Genomic DNA, 26,427 nt, shown 5'->3' with positions numbered 1-26,427 from the left:
AGTGTAAGCTATCATATACCTTAAATTGTTGATGATGGGCAAAATATTATGATAGGATTAGTTTGGCTTTGGTTTTGCTGTTTATTCAAGTGTAGTGGATAGTAGCAGAAAGTGCCTCAGTTGTTACAAGAAAGCTATTGATGCTTCAAATCTCAGATGAAAAACAAATAGGTACATGAACATATTACACGTAGATAATCATTTTAATTACAACAAAGTTATCCATCTCATATCACCTTTGTTCAAAACGCTAGTCAAAAAAATATGCTTACATGTTCCTTTTTATCAGACAACATTTAACTATATAAATCAAAGCCTTATTCTCCTGGGCATATATTCCTTTATTGCACATCTCCAGATTACTGAGATGCTTCCCAGATGGCTCAGTGGTAAAAGAATCCACCTACAATGCAGGAGATGCGAGTTTGATCCCTAGATGGCGAAGATCCAATGGACAAGGAAATGGCAACCCACTCCAGTAATTTTGCCTGGGAAATCCAATGGAGAGAGGATCCTGGCAGACTACAGTCCACAGGGTTGTAAAACACCACCACAGACTACTGAGAGCCAGGAAGGAGCCAAATTTACAGCAAGGGGCAAATATTTGCCTTAAGGAGCCCAAGAACACATTCCTAATTGTTAATTTTGTTTTCATTTTTAGAAAAAGGGATAATTTTAAAATAGGATAATAAAAAAAATTATTAATTTTTTTCACATAGATGTGCATATTATGGAACTGAAATAGAAAACAGAGTGACTTGTAGTAAAATATTTAATCTTTCATCAACTTACTTAAAGAAAGGGGGTGAAAATTCAATGGAAAAAAGGAAAAATATAGTAGAAGGAAAAGATAAGGGGCTGGAAAGTGGAAGAGCATGAACGTGTTGGGCAAAAACTCTAAGGAGTTATCAGGTCAGTCTCCCTACTGTGTGAACTTGGCAACTTTCTCTGACAGAATGTGGTTGTGCTTGTTATTAAGGGGTCAAAGTTCTGCTAGTGTATTAGAATTGGTTATGTAGATGAAAACTTAAAAGATCTAGTCTGTTTTTCCATGATTAGTATATATAATAATCTCAAACATTTTACGAACATGTATCTAATAATTATATTGCCACTTGCTTAAGCAAGACTATATGGGCATATTTATCCGTAAAAGTCCTTCCATAAATACTAATGTCTAATATATGAATAATATACATGTATCAAAATTCTACAAATGTATTTGCAATAATATTTGGGAAAATATACAATTTAGTTATATACCATCTCATCCAATTTTATAAGGTTATGTATAACACCTAATTTTAAAAACTTATTTGTGAACATATCAGTGTTCAGTGTTTGTGGTCATTTATGAATACAAATGTATACCATTTAAAATATTTAAACCCTCATATCTTTCAGCTCTATTATTCTGAGTAATACAATTGTTTTCACATCTCATGACTATTTGAAGTCTCTCAAAAAAATATTCAATGAGCATTATTTTTAGTTCACAATCAGGAAACTATTTGGGTAGTTATGCAGAAATTTATAATAAATCAACTGAATGGGCAGAAATCTATCTTCTCTTGTGAATCTTTAAGAACATTATTAAGTTCATTTACATCACTTATCACACTATATCAAAAAATGTGCTTGACTCATCATAACAAGTAGTCTATTAAAGTGTATCCCACATTCACTCTTGTGAGTCTAGCACAATCCCTCAATAGAAACAGAGCCACTTAAACAGAACTACATATGTTTATGATTTATTATTTAACTGCAAGGTGATAGAAATTTCAGTTGCAGATATTTCTTTTAAAAATCCATCAGAAATACAATCATTTCTGTCTAGGAGAAGATGATTTTCATTCAAATCTCTGACTTTGTGCAACAGTCTTCTAAACTTTCTATTTTAAATTACCAAGGATCCAAAATATTTTTTCAAATAAAATAACCCAGGAAAATATTACTAAATATGGAATAAATCAGAAATAAGCTAATCAAAGTCTGGAGAAGAGTAGGGTTTGAATGAGTACTAAATTGATGATATAAAGAAACTATAATAAGCTGGACACAAATATTTATTTTTTAAAAGATTTTTAATGCATATGTAGTTGTGATTTTTGTATAATTTCAGACATACAATATATTAGAGGACGAAATAATCCATGCCTGGGTGAAACATCTACCAAACAAGAACTGAATTCCTACAGCACCACTGCTATCTGGTGATATTAATAATATAGCCCAATATCAAGAAGACAACCAAAGTTTTACAAAATAGTTTCTCTTCTGTGAACACTAGAATTCTCAAGTAACAAAGGCATTGAGTATCAGTAAGGGAAATACAATTGCTAAATGTTATTAAATATAAATGTATACTTGTCAATATCTAATTTGAAGGCCGCCATGTATCACAGATTGTAAAGGTGTGTGTCTATATAATGTTGTATACCTTTATTTTAGAAAAGTTCTATTTTACAAAAGTTCATATATCACTATAATTTAAAAATGTGTAATATCTGCCTACTAGAATGAGAGTCTACTTAGGCAAAACTCCACTAGGCTAAGCTTCTTCATGCTGTGAAAGTGTTGCACACAATATGCCAGCAAATTAAGAAAAGTCAGCAGTGGCCACAGGACTAGAAAAGATTAGTTTTCATTCCAATCCCAAAGAAAGGCAATGCCAAAGAATGCTCAAACTACTGCACAATTGCGCTCATCTCACACGCTAGTAAAGTAATGATCAAAATTCTCCAAGCCAGGCTTCTGCAATACTTGAACTGTGAACTTCCAGATGTTCAAGCTGGTTTTAGAAAAGGCAGAGGAACCAGAGATCAAATTGCCAACATCCACTGGATCATTGAAAAAGCAAGAGAGTTCCAGAAATACATCTATTTCTGCTTTACTGACTATGCCAAAGCCTTTGACTGTGTGAATCACAATAAACTGTGGAAAAATTCTGAAAGAGATGGGAATACCAGACCACCTGACCTGCGTCTTGAGAAATCTGTATGCAGGTCAGGAAGCAACAATTAGAACTGGACATGGAACAACACACAGGTTCCAAATAGGAAAAGGAGTATGTCGAGGCTGTATATTGTCACCCTGCTTATTTAACTTATATGCAGAGTACATCATGAGAAACGCTGGGCTGGAAGAAGCACAAGCTGGAATCAAAATTCCCAGGAGAAATATCAAGAACCTCAGATATGCAGATGACACTACCCTTATGGCAGAAAGTGAAGAAGAACTAAAGAGCCTCTTGATGAAAATGAAAGAGGTGAGTGAAAAAGTTGGCTTAAAGCTCAACATTCAGAAAACTAAGATCATGGCATCCAATCCCATCACTTCATGGCAAATAGATGGGGAAACAGTGAAAACAATGGCTGATTTTATTTTTGGGGGGCTCCAAAATCACTGCAGATGGTGACTGCAGCCATGAAATTAAAAGACACTTACTCCTTGGAAGGAAAGTTATGATCAACCTAGACAGCATATTTAAAATCAGAGACATTACTTTGTCAACAAAGGTCCATCTGTGCATGGTTATGGTTTTTCCAGTAGCCATGTATGGATGTGAGAGTTGGACTATAAAGAAAGCTGAGTGCCAAAGAATTGATGCTTTTGAACTTTGGTGTTGGAGAATACTCTTGAGAGTCCCTTGGTCTGCAAAGAGATCCAAACAGTCCATTATAAAGGAGATCAGTCCTGGGTGTTCATTGGAAGGACTGATGTTGAAGCTGAAACTCCAATATTTTGGCCAACTGATGTGAAGAGCTGACTCATTTGAAAAGACCCTGGTGCTGGGAAAGATTGAGGGCAGGAGGAGAAGGGGACAACAGAGGATAAGATGATTAGATGGCATCACCGACTCAAATGACATGAGTTTGTGTAAACTCCGGGAGTTGGTGACGGACTGGGAGGCCTGGCGTGCTGCAGTTCATGGGGTCACAAAGAGTCGGATACCCCTGAGCGACTGAACTGAACTGAAGCTTCTTGTTTGTACTTATCAAGTAGAGGCATCTGAGGTCATCTGTGTTTTATACTTGCACTGCATTTGCATCATTATTGTATGACAATGGTAATTATTTTTAAAAATACCTAACATATTTTAACTTTTGACTGGTCTTTGATCAATAACCTTGACTCACAGTTTTCCATTCTGGCTAATAAGCCTTAAGGATATGATTAAAAATTAAGGAATTGCTGTACTGCATTTGTCTGAAGTAGAAGCACAAACTGAGTTATTTGGACAATAATCTAATGTCTACATAAACTTAAAATAGTTAATTTGAAAAAAATCAGTTATAATAATTGATTAATTTAACTAAATGTGATACTATGAAGATTAATTGTAAATAAGTTCAATTCTACCTTTGGGGTTCAAGATAATGTTAGTGATTTAGTTGTTTATTGTTGAGACATTTCATTCTTCTAATATTTATTCTAGCATTATGTATAAGGATTTCAGAACAGAGACTAAAATTGAAGGCTCTTATTTTAACTTGGATTGTCCAAGAAAATCCATTAAAAATAAAAATTACTACGTGTCTCTAGATCAAACCTATCAAATTTCAAATACAAATGAAATAAAATACAACAATCTTTGATGACAAAGATCATAAGCCATCTATAATTTTAATTTTTTTAAACTGATTATATAATCTACAACATAAAATGCAATTATCAAAGGATAAATCTAGGTTTTAAATAGATCAGTAAAGTGTGTGTCCGCATTTGTCAGGCTGTAACTGAATTGTTAATGACAGGTGATTTATAGATGGAATATTTCTCCTACAAATAAGATGTACATAAGGAAAAAAAAAAGATTTCATTTAACTGATGTAGTTTATTGTTTCCTCAAGGCATGTTATTCTACAGCCTTACTACAGTTAATAAAGCTGAGAAATGGATAATTGAAACATGTCTAAAAGAAATAAAAATATCCATGTACACAGTCATTATTAATACAGTTAAATGATATTTCAAGAATGTAGACAATACTCAACACTGACCAATATTCTGAAATAACCTAAATGGGAAAATAATTTGAAAAAGAATAGATAGATATATGTACATGTATAACAGAATTACTCAGCTCTACACCTGAAACAAACACATTGTTGCTCCAGTATAAAATCAATCTTTTTTAAGAAAATGTGGACAAAAATAAACTTATATTTATCACTGTAGTTAAAAGTCTGGGCTGTGAAGTAAAAAATATCTGAAGGTGATTCCTGACATAGTTGTTTACTATCTGTGTAACTCTGTGCTCATTTGCTCAGTCATTTCTGACTCTGTGCGACCCCACGGACTGTAGCCCACCAGGCTCCTCTGTCTATGGGATTTTCCAAGAATACTGGAGTGGATTGCCATTCGGGGAAAGTCTCAATTTGCATATTTAACACAGGGATAGAATACACATATATAATTATGATTATCACATGTGCAAATTATATATACAATGCAAAAATATAGAGAGATTAGCAAGTGTACAAAAATAATAGTAGATGTGTGCTTGTAATTATCACTTTCCATTAAATGGCCACTGATTTTTCAGTTATTGTAAACATTTTAGTTTTGAGAATCAGCTTTCAAGTAAACCTTTTCTAGACGAAGAGCTAAGAAAATTTGATCAATAATTACGGAAAATAAAATGCTGTTGTTTGTTCCAAGTGAAAACTCTTCAAACTTTGAAAGAAAAAAGATACGTTTAGTTACATATAATAAATTGTGATTCAACCAAGTATAACCAGAGCAAAATATGACTAAGGTTTTTTGTTTTTAGACTATTTCTTTACATTTAACCAAAAGTCATTAATTTACGTTTTGAAAAATAGCGTGACCTTTGAAGGTGTGTTTGCTAAGCAAAAGTTTACAACTCTACTACATTAATCTATTAAAAGCCTAATATGTTAGACATTTTTAGCAGGAGAGCAAACACCTTTAAAATAAACAAGGGAAATATTTAATCTCCTATAAATAAGCAAAACATAAGTTTAATAAGTTGGATCACTCATAATGTTTATGGAACATTAAAATTTTAATATATTTTTGGTCCAAGGTAACAGGGACATGCTGTTAAAGTCAAGATGACTACAAAACTGTTTTTGTAGTATTTCTTCAAAAAGAATTTTTAGATTCAAGACTGATCTATATCGTGACACAGAAGAGTATTATAGTAAAATTTCAGTCAATTTAAGTAGCAGTATAAAAACTTCATGTAAAATATATATCTAATATATATATATTAGATTTACTTCATGTAAAATCATATATCTAATATTCAAGTTGGTAAATTATTTAAAATATGTAACATTGTCTTATAAAACATAAGACTTTTTCATAAAATTTGTCAATAAATTAACATAGTTAATTTGCTCAAAAAGAGTCACCATTTTTGCTATTTAATACACTCTCGTTTAATATTTACTATTCAAATCTAAAACCAAAATTAGTGGCAATACTTTGGAACATTTCAGGTTTTTGATCATTACACATCTAACTTCTCATTATTAATGTAAACCCTTTTCCTATGGTAAAATATATAATATTGTATGATACAATGAAAAGCATACCTACCAGAGAGACCTAAATTCTATTCCAGACTGTCACTGACTAGCTTTTGTGACATTCTGCAAGTAACTTCAAACAAAATGGGACCTTCTGGAAAAGCAAATCTTAAGTAAGTGTAATTCATCACACTTAAACAGTATCTGTGTTTTATTAAGTTACTTATGAAAAAGTGCAACTTATGCACAGAGTCCAAAAATTCTACAGGATGACCTTCCTAAGCAAAAACAAACAAACAAAAAAATGAAAAAAACTAGAGATTCAAGGATACTCCATAATGTCTATGAGCATGCTTTTCACAAAAATGTCCCTATTTTCTAGTTGGAGGCATTAATAATGAGAACAGAAGGAAAATCCTAACAGCAAACAAGTTAAGAATATTTTCATCAAAACATTGCTGGTTATGAGTTACCTCAGCATACCATTAATTCCCTCAAGCTTGAGTATCTGTCTCATCACCTTTGCATTATTGTCTGCAGAGAAATGTTAATCTTAACCCAGAGTCTATATCTAGGAAAAATCTCTTTTCTCTTTCTTCCTTTATTAAAAAATTTAGATCATTGCATAATTCCCAGGATGAGTTACTTATAACCAGTGTCCCAATCTATTTAGCATAGTAAAAAGCTCACGGAATTTGAAGTTAACTCCTAATTTGGTGTGGCTTTAGGCAAGCTATTTAGCTAATTCTGGGCTATGTTGATTCTTCATTTGAAAAGAAAAAAAGAAAGACAAGGAGGATAAAAATGTCTGTGCCACTTAACTCACAGGGTTGTTTGGAATGTTAGATAACTATATGTGAAGTCTTTTGTCAGGAGAAATTCATCAACAAATATCAATTTTATGTAGAGGAACAGTATTTTTAAGGAAACATTACAATAAGGGTAGTGTTTGTCTTTTATATTCAGTAGCACTTTGGCAGAATATTTTTCATCATTTACACTTTTAAGTCTACTAATTATCTCATGAGATTCATTAAAGTAACTAAACAGGGTTTGCTTCTCTGACAACAAAATATATTTTTGTAATACCTTCTAATAATCTAGTCCTTCCAAGGGAAAACAAAATGTGATTTCCCAGTGGATAAAACTATTCACCCCACGGGATTAACTACTATTACAAAAATTTATCTTAAAGAAATGCTTGAATGTAATTCAAATAAAATGAGAAACCTGAAACCTCTCAAAGTTCCAGGTTGCAAGCATTGCCAGGACTTAGAGCAATACACCTCAGTTTATGACTTAACATTCTATATCTAAGCCAACCCATTGCAACAATAGATTTTCCTTTTTTCCTTCCAAATACTCTGCCTCCAGATCTATTCTCACAAATAGTTTTATCTTTACAGAGAAAGAAAACTCTTAGGAACTTGGCTCTTGTGTATTTTAAATTGGAAACAAATACTCATGTCTTTTTGTAAAAAGTCTTATTGGATTTATCCATCCCAAGTACTCTTGTTCAATATGATCACATCCTTATTTCCCAGCTCACAGAGACAATTGTGTCATTGCATACTTATGTTATATGTTTGAAATGACTAAAACTAGTGATATCCTAATTGTGCCAAATAAAATTCAATGAGTGCTCACTACAACTTTCTAATACAAATTCAAGACTCCTAAAAGATTAAACATAATAAACAATTGTTCCTTTGATATAGAGCCTTAATCATATTTGAACCCTCAATTACATTACATACACTGGCTGATGGAATGAATATTTTTCCAGGGATCATGAGAATAAGAATCTAGTGTAGTCTTTGACATTCAACAGGTATGTGAACTTAAGGGGGAAAAAACCTTGTCTAAGTGGCTTTCCTCATATGTCAAAATGGTTAGTACCTATTTCACAGGACTGTTGTGAGATTCAGATGAGATAAAATTTGTAAAATCCTAAAGTGCAAAGAAAACAATTTAAATGATAATGTAATCAGTCACATACTTAGAAATCCGGTGTTAGTGCCTGTCATATTTACCAAGAGGTGCCATTTCAAGTAATTTCTTTAGATTTAATGCAAAGACTCATGATGAGTCTACTTTGGTTTTTGTTTTTGTTTTTGTTTTTTTGTACAATATTAGTTTTTTCCATAAATGCACTTGTTTCAATTACTGGAAAAGGTTGTTCTGAAGTGATTTAGGAGCTACCATTAGTGTATGATATAAATAAGATAGAAAATATAATAACTTTATCAAAAGAAATATTAAACATTATATCTCAGAATGTCTTCCATTTCTTTGAAAGATGATACTTCCTTGAGTTGTCAATCTCTATCCTGGAATCTAATCTTAACTTGGAATTCTAATTATTTTCCAGTGAATAAATCAAGGCATTTTCTTAGGAATGCTATTACTAACTTTTGCAATTCTGTATTATAGAAATTACAAGCACTTCAGCATTTAATGTGTATTATATGACACTATCTACTGGCTGATTGTGTTTAATCTTCACTGACATTTTTTTCCCATTTATTTTTATTAGTTGGAGGCTAATTACTTTAAAATATTGTAGTGGTTTTTGTCATACATTGACATGAATCAGCCATGGATTTACATGTATTCCCCATCCCGATCCTCCCTCCCACCTCCCTCTCCACCCAATTCCTCTGGGGCTTTCCAGTGCACCAGCCCCGAGCACTTGTCTCATGCATCCAGTCTGGGCTGATGATCTGTTTCACCCTAGATAATTTACATGTTTCGATGCTGTTCTCTCGAAACATCCCACCCTCGCCTTCTCCCACAGAGTCCAAAAGTCTGTTCTGTACATCTGTGTCTCTTTTTCTGTTTTGCATATAGGGTTATTGTTACCATCTTTCTAAATTCCATATATATGCGTTAGTATACTGTATTGGGCTTTATCTTTCTGGCTTACTTCACTGTTTATAATGGGCTTCAGTTTCATCCATCTCATTAGGACTGGTTCAAATGAATTCTTTTTGACGGCTGAGTAACATTCCATGGTGTATATGTACCACAGCTTCCTTATCCATTCGTCTGCTGATGGGCATCTAGGTTGCTTCCATGTCCTGGCTATTATAAACAGTGCTGCGATGAACATTGGGGTGCACGTGTCTCTTTCAGATCTGGTTTCCTCAGTGTGTATGCCCAGAAGTGGTATTGCTGGGTCATATCGCAGTTCTATTTCCAGTTGTTTAAGAAATCTCCACACTGTTCTCCATAGTGGCTGTACTAGCTTGCATTCCCACCAACAGGGTAAGAGGGTTCCCTTTTCTCCACACCCTCTCCAGCATTTATTGCTTGTAGACTTTTGGACAGCAGCCATCCTGACTGGCGTGTAATGGTACCTCATTGTGGTTTTGATTTGCATTTCTCTGATGATGAGTGATGCTGAGCATCTTTTCATGTGTTTGTTAGCCATCTGTATGTCTTCTTTGGAGAAATGTCTGTTTAGTTCTTTGGCCCATTTTTTGATTGGGTCATTTATTTTTCTGGAATTGAGCTGCAGGAGTTGCTTTTATATTTTTGAGATTAATCCTTTGTCTGTTGCCTTGTTTGCTATTATTTTCTCCCAATCTGAGGGTTGTCTTTTCACCTTGCTTATAGTTTCCTTTGTTGTGCAAAAGCTTTTAAGTTTCATTAGGTTCCATTTGTTTATTTTTGCTTTTATTTCCAATATTCTGGGAGGTGGGTCATAGAGGATCTTGCTGTGATTTATGTCGGAGAGTGTTTTGCCTATGTTCTCCTCTAGGAGTTTTATAGTTTCTGGTCTTACATTTAGATCTTTAATCCATTTTGAGTTTATTTTTGTGTATGGCATTAGAAAATGTTCTAGTTTCATTCTTTTACAAGTGGTTGACCAGTTTTCCCAGCACCACTTGTTAAAGAGGTTGTCTTTTTCCATTGAATATCCTTGCCTCCTTTGTCAAAGATAAGGTGTCCATTGGTTCGTGGATTTATCTCTGGGCTTTTTATTCTGTTCCATTGATCTATATTTCTGCACTGACACTTATTTTAAATCTTTACTAAAATCATATGACTTATGATTAAATTGCTGTGCAGTGAAACAATATTTTCCTCTAACTTAAAAAATCTCATTCTATTAAGATGTATCCATATTCCCTCTGAAACAGGAAAAAGGAGAACTGTTCTAAAGTTATACAGCTGGATTTGATTACTCTAATTCACAAAATTTTGTTTAATATTTTTAGCGTTTCTCATATTTGTTAGATTAGTCCAAGAAATTATCTCATATTTTTATTCTGGTTGTTATGATCCTGAAGTAGTTTGGTGTTTTCAGCCGGTTCAGTTCAGTCACTCAGTCCTGTCCGACTCTTCACGACCCCGTGAAGCACAGCACGCTAGGCCTCCCTGTCCATCACCAACTCCCAGAGTCTACCCAAACCCATGTTCATCGATTCGGTGATGCCATCCAGCCATCTCATCCTCTGTCATCCCCTTCTCCTCCAGCCCTCAATCTTTCCCAGCATCAGGGTCTTTTCAAATGAGTCAGCTCTTCGCTTCAGGTGGCCAAAGTATTGGAGTTTCAGCTTCAACATCAGTCCCTCCAGTGAATACCCAGGACTGATCTCCTTTAGGATGGACTGGTTGGATCTCCTTGCAATCCAAGGGACTCTCAAGAGTCTTCTCCAACACCACAGTTCAAAAGCATCAATTCTTCGCTGCTCAGCTTTCTTTATAGTCCAACTCTCACATCCATTCATGACCACTGGAAGAACCATAGCCTTGACTAGAAGGACCTTTGTTGGCAAAGTAATGTCTCTGGTTTTTAATATGCTGTTTAGGTTGGTCATAACTTTCCTTCCAAGGAGTAAGCGTCTTTTAATTTCATGACTGCAATCACCAACTGCAGTGATTTTGGAGCCCAGAAAAATAAAGTCAACCATTGTTTCCACTGTTTCCCCATCTATTTGCCATGAAGTTTGGTGTTTTACATGAGTCAATTTTATATAATTTTTTGAGTTTTAGGGCCATTGTAAATTAACTCAATTTTTTCCTCATTCTGTCTTAAGTCTTGACCAGCATATTTTCATAGAAGTACAGTAATATCTCTACTTTCTATAGTTTCCATCTCTAGTCTTTGAAAATAGAATTTGAAGAAGTCTGTTATTCTTCATGGTTTTTTGGGTCCTGTTTTTTGTATTTCTTTTCTTCTTTGTGTACTTCGGAGTTTCCTCCTTAAATATATATATATTTTGCTTGCTGTACATGCTTCCTCAGGCACATGGAAGCAGTCTATGCTTAACATTATTAAGTAAGAGTAATGAAATCCAAGCCATTTTGCCAGACACCCAAGTTCATTTAGCACCTACAAAAAGCATTTTAGTACAGTTGGCCCTTTAGTTCACTAGGATCATGAAGTTGCACCAAACAAGCTTTGCTGTTGCTATTAAAGTATCAGAGCTTAGCAAAGTCTAGTACAGTTTCATTGGGAAGGCAGTAGCTGCTGAATCCCAATGCCACAATTAAGACATGAAGTAACAAATTTTTTCAGTTGTTTCCCTCACCCTGCCAGAACCACAATTGTGCCTAACAAACACAGTCTAAACACGCACAACTTGACTTATCTCAATAACTGTTTTCAACATTGTTTAATTTGACACCGGTTCCATACCAATATGTACTGCACACAAAGAAATGGAACTATGAAAACTTCTTAAATGGATTATGAATGAAAAGTTCTCTTGGATTAAATGGCTATGCTGCTGCAATCTAGGATAAAAATCTAGGTGTGAAGAAAGTAGCACCATGGGCTTTGAGTGGAATTTTATGGGATAGCAAATATAAAATAACCTTTACCAAGTCTCTTTTGTTGCTGTTGTTGTTGTTACCTTGAAAAATGTCAGACACAAAAAGAAACTAAAAATAATGTTTTTGACTTATGTAAATGAAAATTTAATTAATCATTGTACCCTGTATGCAAGCATATGTGCTAAGTCGCTTCAGTTGTGCCTGACTTTACAATTCCATGGACTGTAGCCCACCAGGCTCCTCTGTCCATGGAATTCTCCAGGCAAGAGTACTGGAGCAGGTTGTCATGCCCTCCTCCAGGGGATCTTCCCAACCCAGGAATCGAACTCACACCTCTAGCATGCAGGTTCTTTACCACTAGCGTCACCTCGGAAGCCCCATTTTATTCTGATATTTGAATAATTAACTCTTTTGTTCATTTTCAATATGTCACAAATGAATATCTTCAAGGATCTATACTATATTAAATTCAGAATTTTTGGATCTTTTTGAAAAAGTTTTAAAATATTAGCAAGCTACTGACACTGTGTGGTCAATGGTTTTCTTTTTGAAAAAGTACAACTGTATGTATGTAGTCCTTATAAATAGATTTGACAATATAATGAGCAAGCAACTTTTATTCTGAACTATAGTTTCAACTGATCTAGCTACATCAAAGATTAAGATCAATTTTAATATCCAGGTATAATAAGCATATATCATTTTTAATTTTTATATATCCCATCCTTTGTAAAATAGCTAAATGGAATCTTTTAAATAAATCTGTAAACATTCGCTTACTTCACTTTTTTCATGCGTGTTTACCAGACTAAAAATTAACCCTTCTTTTCCAATGTGGTTTGAGAGGAAACAACAGCCTACATTCCTAGGTAACCTGTTAGAAACGCAGAATTTCAGGCCCCAGCTACAGCCTACAGAATCAGAATCTGCATTTTAACAGGGTTCCCAGATGAAAGGGATGTGCATTAAAATTTGAAAAGTACAGGAATAGGACTTAACTTCCTAGAAACTAGAGTTTAAAATAAATCATCAGCAGTGATGGTGACTGATCAGAAGTTCTATTTCTTTCTCAAATGCTTAGCTTCTATTATAGCTGCACTGTTTTATATATATATATATATATATATATATATATATATATATATATATATATATATATATATATATTAGCATTGGCCTTATATTCCCATGGGCTTCCCAGGTGGCTCAGCTGGTAAAGAATCTGCCTACAGTGTGGGAGACCTGGGTTAGATCCCTGGCTTGGGAAGATCCCCTGGAGAAGGGAACAGCTACCCACTCTGGTATTCTGGCCTGGAGAATTCCATGGACTATATAGTACATGGGGTCACAAAGAGACACGACTGAGTGACTTTCGGTTTATATTCCCATAACTGTTTACTCTTGTATGCAATTTGAAGGCATTTAGAAGCCATGTGATATTTTATGTATTCCAACTCCCTTCCTCAAATAATCCTTCTTTGCACTCATTCACTTTATAAAATGGAAAGCATATATCTTAGCTGTTTTATCTCATGAATGTTAAAACTAAGATCTTGGGCTAAGAAAAGTTGCAGGACAAGGGATGATGTAAGAAATGTGGAGCCTGACTGAAGGCTAAAACGTCGGTCTTAAACTGATTTTTTTCCTGGTGTAAGCAGAAAGAACAATGGAAATTCTGCCTGATGACCATAAAGCAAGCTCTCTGTTAAAGTTTTATCCTATTTGTGTGTTTTTGCATGTGTTTATTACCCATTCTTAAGTCTCTTTAAAAAAAATTCATGTATTCCCACGTTTCTTTTGAAGATTCTTGATCCTAGTAAAACTAGCAAACAAATATCAAATGACAGTTAAGGTATTCCAAATACCAAATATGAGAAGTGAGAGAGAAGCCAGCCTAGGCATTTTCAAAAAGGTTGCATATTTCACACTAAGCTGAAAACCAGGTCCTATCACCTAACACTCTGAGAATGTTCTTCTCTACTTGATTTCCTTTCCCCTTCTTCCCCTCTGCCACAAAGTAAAATAAAGCAGTGTAAGGTTATTCAGGGGAGAAAAGTAAGCTTTGTTTAGCACATTATGCCTGACCCATACTCCTGAAACCATGTACAACCCCTTGTGTCCTTGTCTTTTGAAGTAAAATGCTGTCTCAAGAGCTAATGAGTGTGAAATGTGAAGATATAGAAACAAAGAATATCTGTTGGGCTAAGGAACTGGTAACAATTTAGACTATAATTCTGCCACATAACAGAATCACCAAACTCCCAGTTCCCTGAAAGATACAGATAAAGGCCTGACACACATTTCTAGGTTGTTTTTACAGGAAGCAGACTCCCCTACCACCACCACCCAGATGAAAACTGCTGATCACAAGCACATAGACCCCAAACTGGCTGAAACCAGAAAGCTGATGATGCTTGAAACCTTACCTTGATGCCAATCAATCCAAGAACTGTCCACCAGTTGATCATGCCCTGCTCCTCGAACACTATAAAACTCCTCCCTACTCCCTCCAGGGTGAGTCACACGATCTTCAGGGCATTAGCCCACTGTGGCCTCCTTTGCAGGGCAAAGTATATAATAAAAGCTACTCTTTTCTACTTCACTGAAAACTCTGTCACCATGTTTCTATTTGGCACTGGTGAACAGAGGCCAAGTTTATACAAAACTCCCTTACACACAACTCTGACATGAGTTGCAAGATCACGCAACAGACCAAAGTTTAGAAAATTCACTTACAAATTTTCCCAAATTATATTTAAACATTCAGGAAAATGTACATTTAAGTCCTTAGGTAAATATTCATTTATAAAAACAAAACCATTCTTTGGGGTATGTATATGTCTTGCTATCTTAAGTAAATGGACTTTTCAAGTAATTTTAAAAGACTTAAAATATTTATACACTTTAATGCATAGATACTTTATTCACTTTGCCTTCATGTCAATACTACATTTTGCATGTTTTATAACATAATATGCACAACAGAGGTGTTTTTAATAATCTAAGTTCAAAAAAAAAAGTGTAAAAAATATACCATTTTCTATGTCTAAGACAGATTGGGAAATTGTCCAGCTTAATAAGGCCAACGAAATAAACAAACAAATCCTGGATATTTTTAACTTTCTGATAAGGTACAAAACTATTATGGCATTTGAGCAAAGGAGGGAACAGGCAAGGTTGCAGGCTAAACTTAAGAATGTTATCACGTAATACCTCATATGAGGTGCTGTTACACTCATTTTACATTTCTGAGACTTAGTTTTCTTGTCTATGAAATTAAGGAGTTGGATTAAATTATCTTTCTGGCCCCTTCCACTTTCAGAGTTTCTGAAATCTGGGCCATTCTTGGCATACTGTAATGTAACACCTGACACTCAGTATTTGTTAAATTTAGCATGGCTATATGTTACATTTTTGTTTGTGGTGCTTACTGTGCCCAATCAGAATGTAAGCTTCTCAAAGCAGATACTGCCTTAAACTTCTTTAAGAACTCCCTTTTTTAACCCAGCCCAACCACTGCATTTAAAATTTGCAGTGCTGAACAAGCAGCAGGTTTTTAGATATTGAGGGCTAATGAATCCAGGTATTGAAACTGGAAATACCTGCAGAGCCACATGATAAGGACATAATATATGGTAGAGCTTTCTGTAAAACATATACATTTTTTTTTCATTGGAAAGGGCCTTGAAATAATGTAAAATTTCTCCAAGTTACTTTTGGGAAAACTGTATTCCAGGGAGATGAAGTTATTTGCCCAAGATCACTCTCTGGATACCAACAAAATATCAATCGTAAAATATATTGTGTTCACACAATTTAAATAAGCCTTTTGCCCTCATTTCCTACACCAAAAATCGCAGGATGAAGGAGTGCATAATCCTGAAGGCAACAGAAAATGGTGTGCACATCAGGAGCTTAATGTCCTTCAGTTAAAATGATATAAACCTACACACAATTGATTTCTAAAGATATTTTGCTTCAAAGATGGCATATCAGAACAAAGTCAGTATTTACAAATCACTGTCAAACAGTCTCTAAAACAAATCATATATAAAATATAAATGTCTTTCAAGAAAAATGAATTAGGCAATAACACTAAATATTTGCCACATTAGGTAAGCTTAAACTTTATGGAGTGTCATTCTGATGAGTCATAATTTGAATTATTCTTATAAATAAAATAGAGAAAGTATATGAGCATATATGAGCATGTACTGTTAAATTTCAATAGTCTTACTATCTTACATAGTTTTTACAGGGTTAGTGCACAAAGACTTAAAAGAGGAGGAGAATATGACACAAGTAGACAGTTAATTGACAGACTTATTTAGATATATTCAAATGTACTTTGGAATTTTTATTTTTTAATCCAAGAAGCATTCTTTTTTGTTTCTTTCTTTTTTTAAACATTCAGAACTTTGAGGAAATATACTCAAAGAAATGAGTGGCAAGGCAGGGTGTTGGCAAAAGCCCTCTCTTGGAAACCAAAAGTCCTATATAAACTTCCCCTCTTGCTACCTGGGAAGACTTAGATAGGATTTCATTTGTCTGACCTTCAGTTCCCCCGTTGAAAAAATAGGTACAACCATGTTTTTTCTACTTAAAAGATTTTTATGGGATTAAAATGATATACTTTAAAAAATTATATAAAATACTGTATAAATTAAATTAGGGGAATGAATTGAAACAAAACAGTACCTGAAATTTTAATGCTTTGTTTACATTTCATATGATGACAATAAATGAATTATAAAAATCAGTAATATCTTGATTTGCAGTCTAATCAATTGAAAATTTTAAAAGAAATAAATTTTCTTCTAGTTTAATTCAAATTCATCAGGAAATCAGTTTTATTATCATGCTAGAAGATAGGTTAGATTAATAAAATAATTTTTAGAGAAAAGAGAAAAATCCTCTCCCAGATTTTATTCTCTTCTTTCCTCTTTCCTCTTTTTGGAGGAAGAAAATTTGGGAGTAGTTTTTTCAAACGTATGTATTCAAGATGAGCAGATTAGGTGGAAAAAAAAAACATTCTTTCAGATCTGGGCTGAAAATGACAACTATAGCTATCTTAATTTTAAGTTTCAAAATTTATTATACTGATTTGATGTTTAACACATTAAAGACAATTAAAAGGGTGATTTAAATCCTTGATCAGTTGAGGGTGTTTAAACTGCAAAAGATAATAGAAACATTTATGATTTCTGCCAAGTCACTCTTTTAATTCAAAAACCGTAACTGAAAAAAGACTCCTTATTCAATTTATTTTCACCGTTTGATAACGAGAATGCAGTCTTTCTACAGATATAACCAAATCTCAAGACACTTTTCACTCTAAAATAGCTTTCTCCATGTAATAAACCTGTGCTTTACAATTAATGTTGTATAGAGCATAAATCTTGAGGGACCTTGGCATACAGGTCATTTGATATTTTTTCTTAACAAAAGATGACTACATTTCAAAATGAACTTCTATTGAAAAATAACACCTTTTCAAAAAGCATTAGATTAACTTAAACAATGCAAGCCAGTCTGGCATATCAAGACATCTTCATTCTAGATACTGAATGATCAATAAAATCTTCCAATATTAGAACCCTGCTCAGACAATGACATATAATTTGAAATGTTATAAAGTCAATCTAATTAAATGTACTTATAAATTTTATTTTTCCCAAAGGTAAAATTTACATATGCCATTGATGGAAGAATGTGCCATCTATTTTTATGGCATACTCTTTCTTAAATCCCCAGTTCCCAATGATGCTGAGCCAACCTCAGTACAGGGAGAAGTATGGACAATTTGAGAACTGCCCATTTCCCATACACACACAAATATCTTTTTACCAACAAAGCTTAAAAAGCAAGGGTTCCTTTGCCTCTGAAGAGGCAAACCTGTTGTTGGGGAAAACCTGTCTGAGGAGAATGGCCTCTCAAAATACTTAAATTTGAGCCACTATGACAATTCCACAAAGCAAAAAGGAGGAGGAATAAAACAGAAAGAAACTTTCACTGAAAATATAAATAGAATGACCCATGGGAAGAGGACACACCAGAAAGAATGGGATGCAGAGAAACAGTTTCAGAGTGTGTGATGAGAAATTCAGAAAAGTTGGAATTACTCCCCAAAGTACAATGTTTAAATCCCTTGTTGTAACCAAAGGAAAACAGACATTTGCAGGCATAATAAATATATACATATATATAAGAAATACAAGGAATTCTACTATAAATCTTGTCTGAAATAAAACAGCAAAAGACACACACAGACAGCAAAAAATCTGGGTGAGGAAAATTTGACAAATCTGTAAGTTTAAAGTAGAATTTCCTTGGTTCCTTTAAAAAAAAAAATCTTTGAGATAGTGAAGGGAAAGAAAGTCCAAGGTGGCTAGTGGGAAGGAAGAAGTAAAATGGGGATAAGAGGAAAAATTACCTAGATAGGTAACGAAGGGAAAAAGCAGCAAGGGAAGACTGACAGAAGGAAAAAGCATAGAGATAGAGGTGTTAGCTAGTGCCTAAGAGGAGGAAAAAGCCAAGATTAAGGGATTCTAATGGTTGGTAGAGAAACAGCTGAAGCTGGTAAGGGTGGGAGAAATGATAGGGTACACAGAGATGATGCAAGGAGGTGTGTGGAAAATGGAGTGCAGTGGGCTTTATAAATGTGCTTGCAAGTTGCTGAAGGAGTTTGCTCTGATGGTAGAAGACAGGGAATTTGGAAGGCTTGGTGGGGAAGGTGAGATGACCCTAAAGATAAAACTCTAGAGATGATTAGGGCGAAAGAGAAATTATCTTTCAGCAAATAGCATTCATTTATTTCTGAGTTCTACTGCTTTACCTTGTGTGGTGCGTGTGTTTAGGCCCTCTTCAAAATTTGTCCTCTTTTCTGGATGTGACAGTATCTTCTTAACTTATTTACCTTCACTCTCTAGTCCAATACCTTAGTTTACTCAAATACACATTTAAAGACATCTAAAAACAAGAAAAATATTTCTATTGTGTGCCACCTACTGCCCATTTTTTCCACCCTGTTTTGTTGTTGTTAACATACCTACTTTAAAAATCTTCAAAGTGGCCTATGCCTACAAAATACACACACAACTGCTAACTCCACAGTGGGACATCAACCCCACCACCACCACCTTACTTAGTCTGTATCAGGCTCTTTCAGGTCCACTTCTTGGCTAGTCACTGCTTAGGAATGCCTATTTTTCAAAGCCAGAGAGACATCTTCTTTATGAATCTCTTCTCGACCTCTTAGCAAAAATTAATTCCTCCCTCCATTATGTTCAATTAGAGCATTAATCACATTGTATTATAAATTTGTCAGTCTCCCGACTCACAGAGGCCCCAGATACCTTTCCACATGCTCTTTTGTATTCCTGGAGCCTACCAAACTGTCTGGCACAGTAGGTTTGCAGATTCTTTGGTGAATAAGTAAACATATTACACCTCCTTTAAAATATGTGAAACAAGATTACTGGAGAAAATTAGATTTCAAAATTTCATCCCCTGAATAATTCCCCTTCCCACTAATAGAAAATGTGGCAGCCATACATATTTTGTCAATTTAGTTTAAAGCCAGTGGCTTCTATAAAGTCTCCTTGTCTGGGAACCTCCCCTCTCTTCCCCAAGAACCTTATAAATCCTGGCTAAAGGCTGTTATGGACGGCTTGCACAGAGAAAAGGAGAATTTTCTGCTTTCTAAATCCCTTACCAGATTTCTCCCTGCCACCAGCAGTCTGGAAGCTCTCTATCAGGAATTTCTATCTTGCAAAGAACATGAAGTTTTTAATACCAAGAGAAGAAATAATGTGTAAACTGCAATTCCTTCTGCCAGGACTCCCAGCTGCCAAAACCCAACACTGCTTGGACATCCATCAGAATCGCATTCAGGTGATTTTTTTTAAGTGGGGTGGGGGCTCCTTTCAACCCTAAGCAAATTATTGAACTTTAGAAAATGAATTCACTTTTATGCTTGGTCTGAGTTTTCTTTCCATTCCTGTATTTCAAACGCATAGGAACTTTTTTTGCTGCTTTTGCTGATATACAAAACCCTAGGTTTACAAAACGGAAGAATTCTCTGCTTCTGCTCCCTTTTCCCCAAAATCCCCTACCTGGCTCCAAACCAAAATACAGTCAGTAGGTAAGCATTTTATTGCGATCCCCTGAGGGTAATTTCTTTGGAAAGGAAGCTCAGTTCCGAGGCCCAGATGCTTCCACACACCCTGCCTCCGCCCCTCCTTTTTGCCCTGTAAAGCCTTCTCCAACGGCGCGCTGCGGTCCTTCTCCCAGAGCTAAAGAAAGAACTGTCTGCAATCGGGGAAAATGGATTAGCCTCCAATTCCGGGAAGCAGGGGTTTGCTCCGTAAAAGAAGAGCAAACTCAGAAAGGAAGGCGCAGCGGGCTTCTGTCTTGTAAACCCCCATTCCTGAACGTTCCCAATTTGGCGCTCCGGCCTCTGGAAGTGACTGCGCAGCCTTATAATAAAGAGGACGGTGGCCTCTTCCCTGCGGCAGCAACCCTCAGAGCCTTTCCGCAACTTCCAAGTTCCAGTCCCTTCTTTCACTGAAAGGGGACCCTCCACACAGTGCAAGCCGCCTCCGTTCCCCACCGCACCATTTCACTGGGAATGAGACCCTCTTCGCCTTCTAGGGGGCTTGCTCTGTTGAAGGCAAAAAGCCACAGGATTTTAAGGATGCCAGTCTTCATATCACCCGGGGAGGACAGATGACAGTGGAAATTTAATACTGGTAACTGTTATTATTTCATCTTTAAAACTTGCCCTCCAGAACGACGCTAAATAAGTGGATTCACGGTGAATAGTGAAGATGCAAGCTGAAAAGGAGCGGGGTCGTTGGGTGGGGGTCGTGGGGAACAGGGAAACGGAGGGAAGGAGTGCAGAAAGACCCTGAATCTGTATTAGATTCCGGGGTTCAAAACCTGCCTTGGCCCAGGCTGCAGCAACACCCCCCACCCTCCCGCCCCCGGCGCCTCCGCAAGCCTCTGGGGAGCGAGGGAGCGGGAAGGAGGGGCGGAGAGCGAGAGCGCGGGAAGGAGGCCGAGGGAAGCCAGGGCGGCTGCGCACTGGGAGCGCGCGGGGCTGGGCCGCTCGCGCTCCCGGCCGGGACCGGCCGCTTAGCCTCCTCTCGGCCCGCTGAGCCGCTCTGGGGCTGACATCATTGCCAGAAGGAGGGGCTGCCCGTGCCAAGGCGACTGGAGAACAAGGTTCTCGGGCCTCGCTGGCGTAGGCGCTTCCTCGCAGCTTGGCAGGCGCAGCGCGGTGGCGGCCAGATTCAGCCCTCGTGAGCTGAGCGCGGCAATTCTTAATTTAGCGGAGGGAGGAAGGTATCTTTAGACCTTAGCGCGTCCAGCTCTGGGTTCACTCGTGAGAACCGCCCGCACACCGTCCGCGCTTTCCTCTGATGAACCAGACAAAGGCAAGAAAGGGGAAAACATGTACAAATACTATTACTTCGACTGGCTTTCAAATGTCCGCTCCCCCCCTCCCCGCCCCGCAACGAAAGGTCAGCTCTTGAGGCTGAGCTTTCCCGCCGCGATTGTTTGAAACAAGATTGAGAGTGGAATTCTATCTAATCTTCACCAAGTTCAGAAGGTGCCCGCAAGTACCATTTTTTTTTTTTTTTAAGTCACACCTGTTTTAACCTTTTATGCGACGGGAGGGAGTCGCTTTAGTCTAAAGGGACGCTACCTTGTCCTGCGTTTTGCTCACTGTTCAGTATTCTCGGCACGCTCCTCAGGTTGTCTCCTCGTTGCAGCGCTAAGAACACCAAAGCAGCTCCCCCAACACCATCGCCCCCTCCCATTATTTCCTGCCCCCCTCACCGTCTATCCCGACGTTTAAAGACTTTCTTCCACACACTTTCCTTCACACAGAAACGGTTCCTATGCGAGGTTTAAACCCAACCTGAAGATGTTTCCACGCAAGGACTCGCTTTTGTTTGGTTCTCCCAGCTTAATTTTATTTATTCTTTTGTCCTCGCCCCTCTTCTCTCAAGTCTTTTTGCTTTGTGCATTTGTGCCGCAGTGGCGCAAGTTTCGATTCCCAGCCCCCAGCCAACATTTTTAGAAAGGTACCCCGCTCGGAGACTCCAAGGCAAGCCCTCAGACGCGCGGGCACACGCACTCAACACACGCACTCCTGCGCCCCGCACCCCAAAGGCGGTCAAAGCAGGGAAGCGCGGAAGAGGCCTTTTGCAGTTGAGCTCTGTAAGTCTTTCCTTAGGGGAGGAAAGGAAGTGGCTGGCACTATAAACTGTTCCAAAGTGGCACCTCCCCCCTTTATTTTTGCAAGGGGAAGATGTCAATTTGCGGCTAAGAGCGCACTTTCAAGTCGTGTTTCCAGTTGAGGGCAGACTGCCGCTCCGCTCTTCGAAGTCTTTAAAGAAAAGACTCATTTGTGGCTATGCCTTTTTAAAAAGTCACCTTTTCTGATGACTCTCTTAAGAGGCATTCATTTTCGCGAAAAGGGACTGGTTTATGGCTACGCGCTTTAAAAATTAATTCCTTTGTGGACACATAAACTGTTTCTCGGTCCTATCTTAGTCAACGTCATTCATTTATGGGATAGCTAAGCGGGTTCTGGCTAAGGGCTGAAAAGTCATTTATTTTGGAGAAAGAGAAAGTCTTTTTTTTTTTTTTTTTAATGAGAAAATGATGCCGTTTTTCGGCTACAAGACTGCAAGACGTTTCTTTAAAAAAAAAAAAAAAAAGCTAAGCAGAATTTTCCACACCTACCATCTCCACATCCAGCAGGTGCTGGCTGAGCCCGGCCCCAGAAGTAGGGCGGGAAGGAAGGGCTGGGAGGCGAGGGGCAGGCGAAATTACATGGGCGACCCTGAGCGCTCCGTGGCGCGCTGCGATCTCCTCTCTGCGCCAAGGGTCGGACCCCCAAGGATTAGGGCCAACCTGGCAAGGATCCAGACCTGGAGCCCCCAGAGACGGGAGCGCAGCGGTGCCAGACCACGCGAGAAGTCCGACGCGGGCTCCGGGCTTTGCCGCTCGGTTCAGAGCGCTCCTCCTGGCTAACCCGAGAATCCGGAGTGTGATCTTTCCTCAATCCCTGCCCCAATCTTAAGAGTTTGTCTCAGCCTCGCTGAAGCTGTATCCGTTAAAGCGAAAGTCCTTTTTGCACGGCCAATGTCGGGCAAATTCACGCGCGGACACTTTTCTGACAGAAGTGTTTTCTTAAAGTAACCAAGGCAAGCCGACTGGTGGCTATGCCAAAAAGAGACTAGCTGCGCTCACCTCCGGGGTTTGCTCTTATCCTTCAGGGAAGAGATGGGGGAAGGGGGAAGGGAGGACACGGGAAGCATCTCTAAAACCACTCTGGCCCTAATCAAGACCCTGAGAGCAGGCAGCCGGAAGCCTCCGCGCACCAAGTGCGGGACTCAGGCTTCACATGCCGCACTCTGTTCTGGCCCCCGGACCGGATTCTTACCTTGTTGTCCACGCCACTAGAGTAGAAATGAGGTGGTAGGTAAAAAAGAGAAAAGGCTTCTACTCGCTCCACGGAGACTGCGATTGCTGTAGCGGGGCTCTGCCGCCACAGCTCGCAGTCCGCGGAGCAGTTGGAGTCGCAAAGGCGTCCTTTTAGGCTGTTCAGGCCGCCCGGGTTGCCTGGGGTTGCCTGGGCTGGCTGTGACGCTGTTTCTGCTGGCTTTCCGCTTTGCCGCGCGGGTCGCTGCGTGCAGCTCAAGCTCACGGCTCCTCCCGCCCTGACAGTTCGCCGACTGCAAGGAGCCAGGGCCGAGCCAGCCCTTTTCAATGGCGAGGGGGAGGGACTCGATAGAGGGGGAGAAGGGGGAAGGAAGGGGGGTGAGCGAGTGGAAGGCGGGCGGGGGGAGAGAAGTGAACCGGTGCCCTGGCCCCCTGCTGGGAGGGGATGGCGCAGCACCAACTGCTGGGTACCCCCCTCTGGTCCCCACTCCTTGCACCCCACATCCCCCACCGCTTCGGGGGCGGCCCCTCCTGGCTGACGGGGAACCGGGGAAGAAGGGCGGGGGCGAGATGGAGGTAAGCTTAGGAAGTTACTGCTCGCCGCCCCAAGCAGGCGGCAGAAAGCGTACAGGCTGCACCCTCGCGTGCGGGACCCGCTGCTGGGGAAAACGCGCCGCTTTCAGGCTTCCCGCTTTGCTGAGCGAAACCGAGGGCACGTTCCGCTCCGCTCGGTCCTCCGCTCGCTGCTCTCTTTGGCTTCCCTTTAAGTTGAACTCATTCACATTATCTTACAGAAGTTTTATTTTTCTTGTTATGTGTGATTTCTCGCGATCCCGCTAACCGCCCTCAGTCCCGCTAGAGAACGCGCATCCAGCAGCACCATTTTCTCATACAAAGGATACTTAAGGCAGACTAGTGGAAGTAGGGGCAAAGCTGCAGTTGGAGCCGAGAGACTGTCTCTGCATATATTACACTCTGCTGTGAACCGGGTCTAGTCCCTCGATTTCCTTCTGACGGATCGTCCGGGGGTGGCGGAGAGAGGAGTGAGGGGGGAAACCTAGCATTTGGCTACCCCAGGAGCAAGTACGAGTGAGCCTAAGCAGTTTGGGGCTTTGGGCTGCTTAAGTGGGGTCCAGCCGCTTCTCTGCCGGGGACCAGGCAGCATCGCGGGCGTGGACAGCGCGTTTCCGTGGTGTAGGAAAGGATGCAGGAGAGGGAGGAACCCAGCCGCAAGACTGATGCTTGCCAGCGCGCTCCCTCTGCCTAGTCGGTGACGCCCGGGCGGTCATCGCGGTGCCAGCTCTTCCAAGACTACTAGAGAGATCAGGGGCAGTCTGACTGGTTTGTGACTCGGAAGGGTTTCTAGAAGCAGGGCTAATTCCCCCGTCCCTGTTATGGAATTACAAGCAAATAGCAACACCAACCAAAACCTTCCCAGCTGGTCCACTCTGATTCTTACTCCAAGGAGCAAGTCCTTAAATTTACCCAGAGGCTGGAGAATGAACCCGGTGAATGCTTTAAATTTTTCCCTATAAAAAATGTAGTATTTTAGGTTTAGGTTTTAGCATCCGTTTTCCATGCTTAACCAGTAGAAAAACTTATCTTTCTAGTGCTCTGCTTTGTTTTGGGAAGGAGGAAGCTCTCTTTCCTGAAATAAAAGAAGGAAAAGTAGATAATGTTTTCCGGCGCCAAGAGCGCAGTATTCATTTTTATTTTTTTTCTACTGAATGGTAGGGGGAATATATCTGCATAGGGATAGAACATCAAGAAGGGAAAATTTGTGCCAATTATCATGAGTTGATTTTATCTAATAGCTTATTCCTGGAAAGTTATTATTATTATTAATGAAGGGCAAATCTTTCTGACTTTTCCCCCCAGTATATCCCTCATTTCATAACTGCCTTCTTTCCAATTCCTGATATTTTAAAAGCATAAAACCCTAGTTCAGATCACCTTTTGTTTTTCTCTTGTTTTTTTTTTCTTTTCTTTCTTTCTTTTTTTAACATTTACAACCACTATCAGAAGGAATAATAGCAACGCAATTCAGTGCAGTCTGCATGAAAAGAGGATACAGGAAGTATTTACTGTTACATTTTACTCCTCATGTAACTCTGCTTCCATTAGTCACGTATCCAGCACATACATTGTCCTCTTCCTGGGAGCTAGGAGATGTCTTGGAGTTGAAATCAGAAGTTGTCAAATGGTTGTAGTTTACAGCTCTGACTCTTGGGATTTGCACTGCTACATAAGACTCAGTCATAGGTGATGGCAGGAAGTCAATGAAAATAAAATCAGTGATTGATCCAGGAAAGTGTGGCAAAGCCATGCTGTGGAGGCGCTCTCAGGGTATTAATAGTCACTCATAACATCCACATTAGACATCAATTAATTGATGTGTTAAGATTTCCATCTAAACCCAAGGCAAGAGGGGAGAACTGTCCAGTGACTATTATGAAGTATTTAAAGTTATCAAGGCAGACTCATGAGGTTAATATTAATTATCTACATTTTACAGTTTCTAGAACTGAAGATCACAGACAGGTGATATGCACAAGATCATGGCACTAAAGAGTAGCAGACTCTGGATTTTCATTTAGAGTATAACTCTAAACTTTAGCTACATGCTTGCTTTACAATGATCTGGATTCTTCTATATATACTGCACATTTAGTCTTAAGTGTCT

The 26,427-nt window shown here is 38.4% G+C and overlaps 1 protein-coding gene across 5 annotated transcripts in view; it reads right to left on the bottom strand.

The window, feature by feature from the left end:
- PCDH11X (protocadherin 11 X-linked) overlaps window positions 1-24,029 on the bottom strand; it is a 985,621-nt gene extending 961,592 nt beyond the window's left edge. For all 5 annotated transcript variants that reach the window (XR_006267489.1, XM_043458684.1, XM_043458686.1 and 2 more), the window contains exon 1: window positions 23,746-24,029. The gene's annotated coding sequence lies outside the window, so the exon portion shown is untranslated. The remainder of the gene's footprint in view (window positions 1-23,745) is intronic.
- Between the last annotated feature and the right edge of the window lie 2,398 nt (window positions 24,030-26,427).

The sequence above is a fragment of the Cervus canadensis genome, chromosome X, assembly GCF_019320065.1.
Source record: "Cervus canadensis isolate Bull #8, Minnesota chromosome X, ASM1932006v1, whole genome shotgun sequence".
NCBI classification, from domain to species: Eukaryota; Metazoa; Chordata; class Mammalia; order Artiodactyla; family Cervidae; genus Cervus; species Cervus canadensis.
Note: the sequence above shows the minus strand (reverse complement) of the source record. Positions and strands in the feature narration are given on the sequence as shown.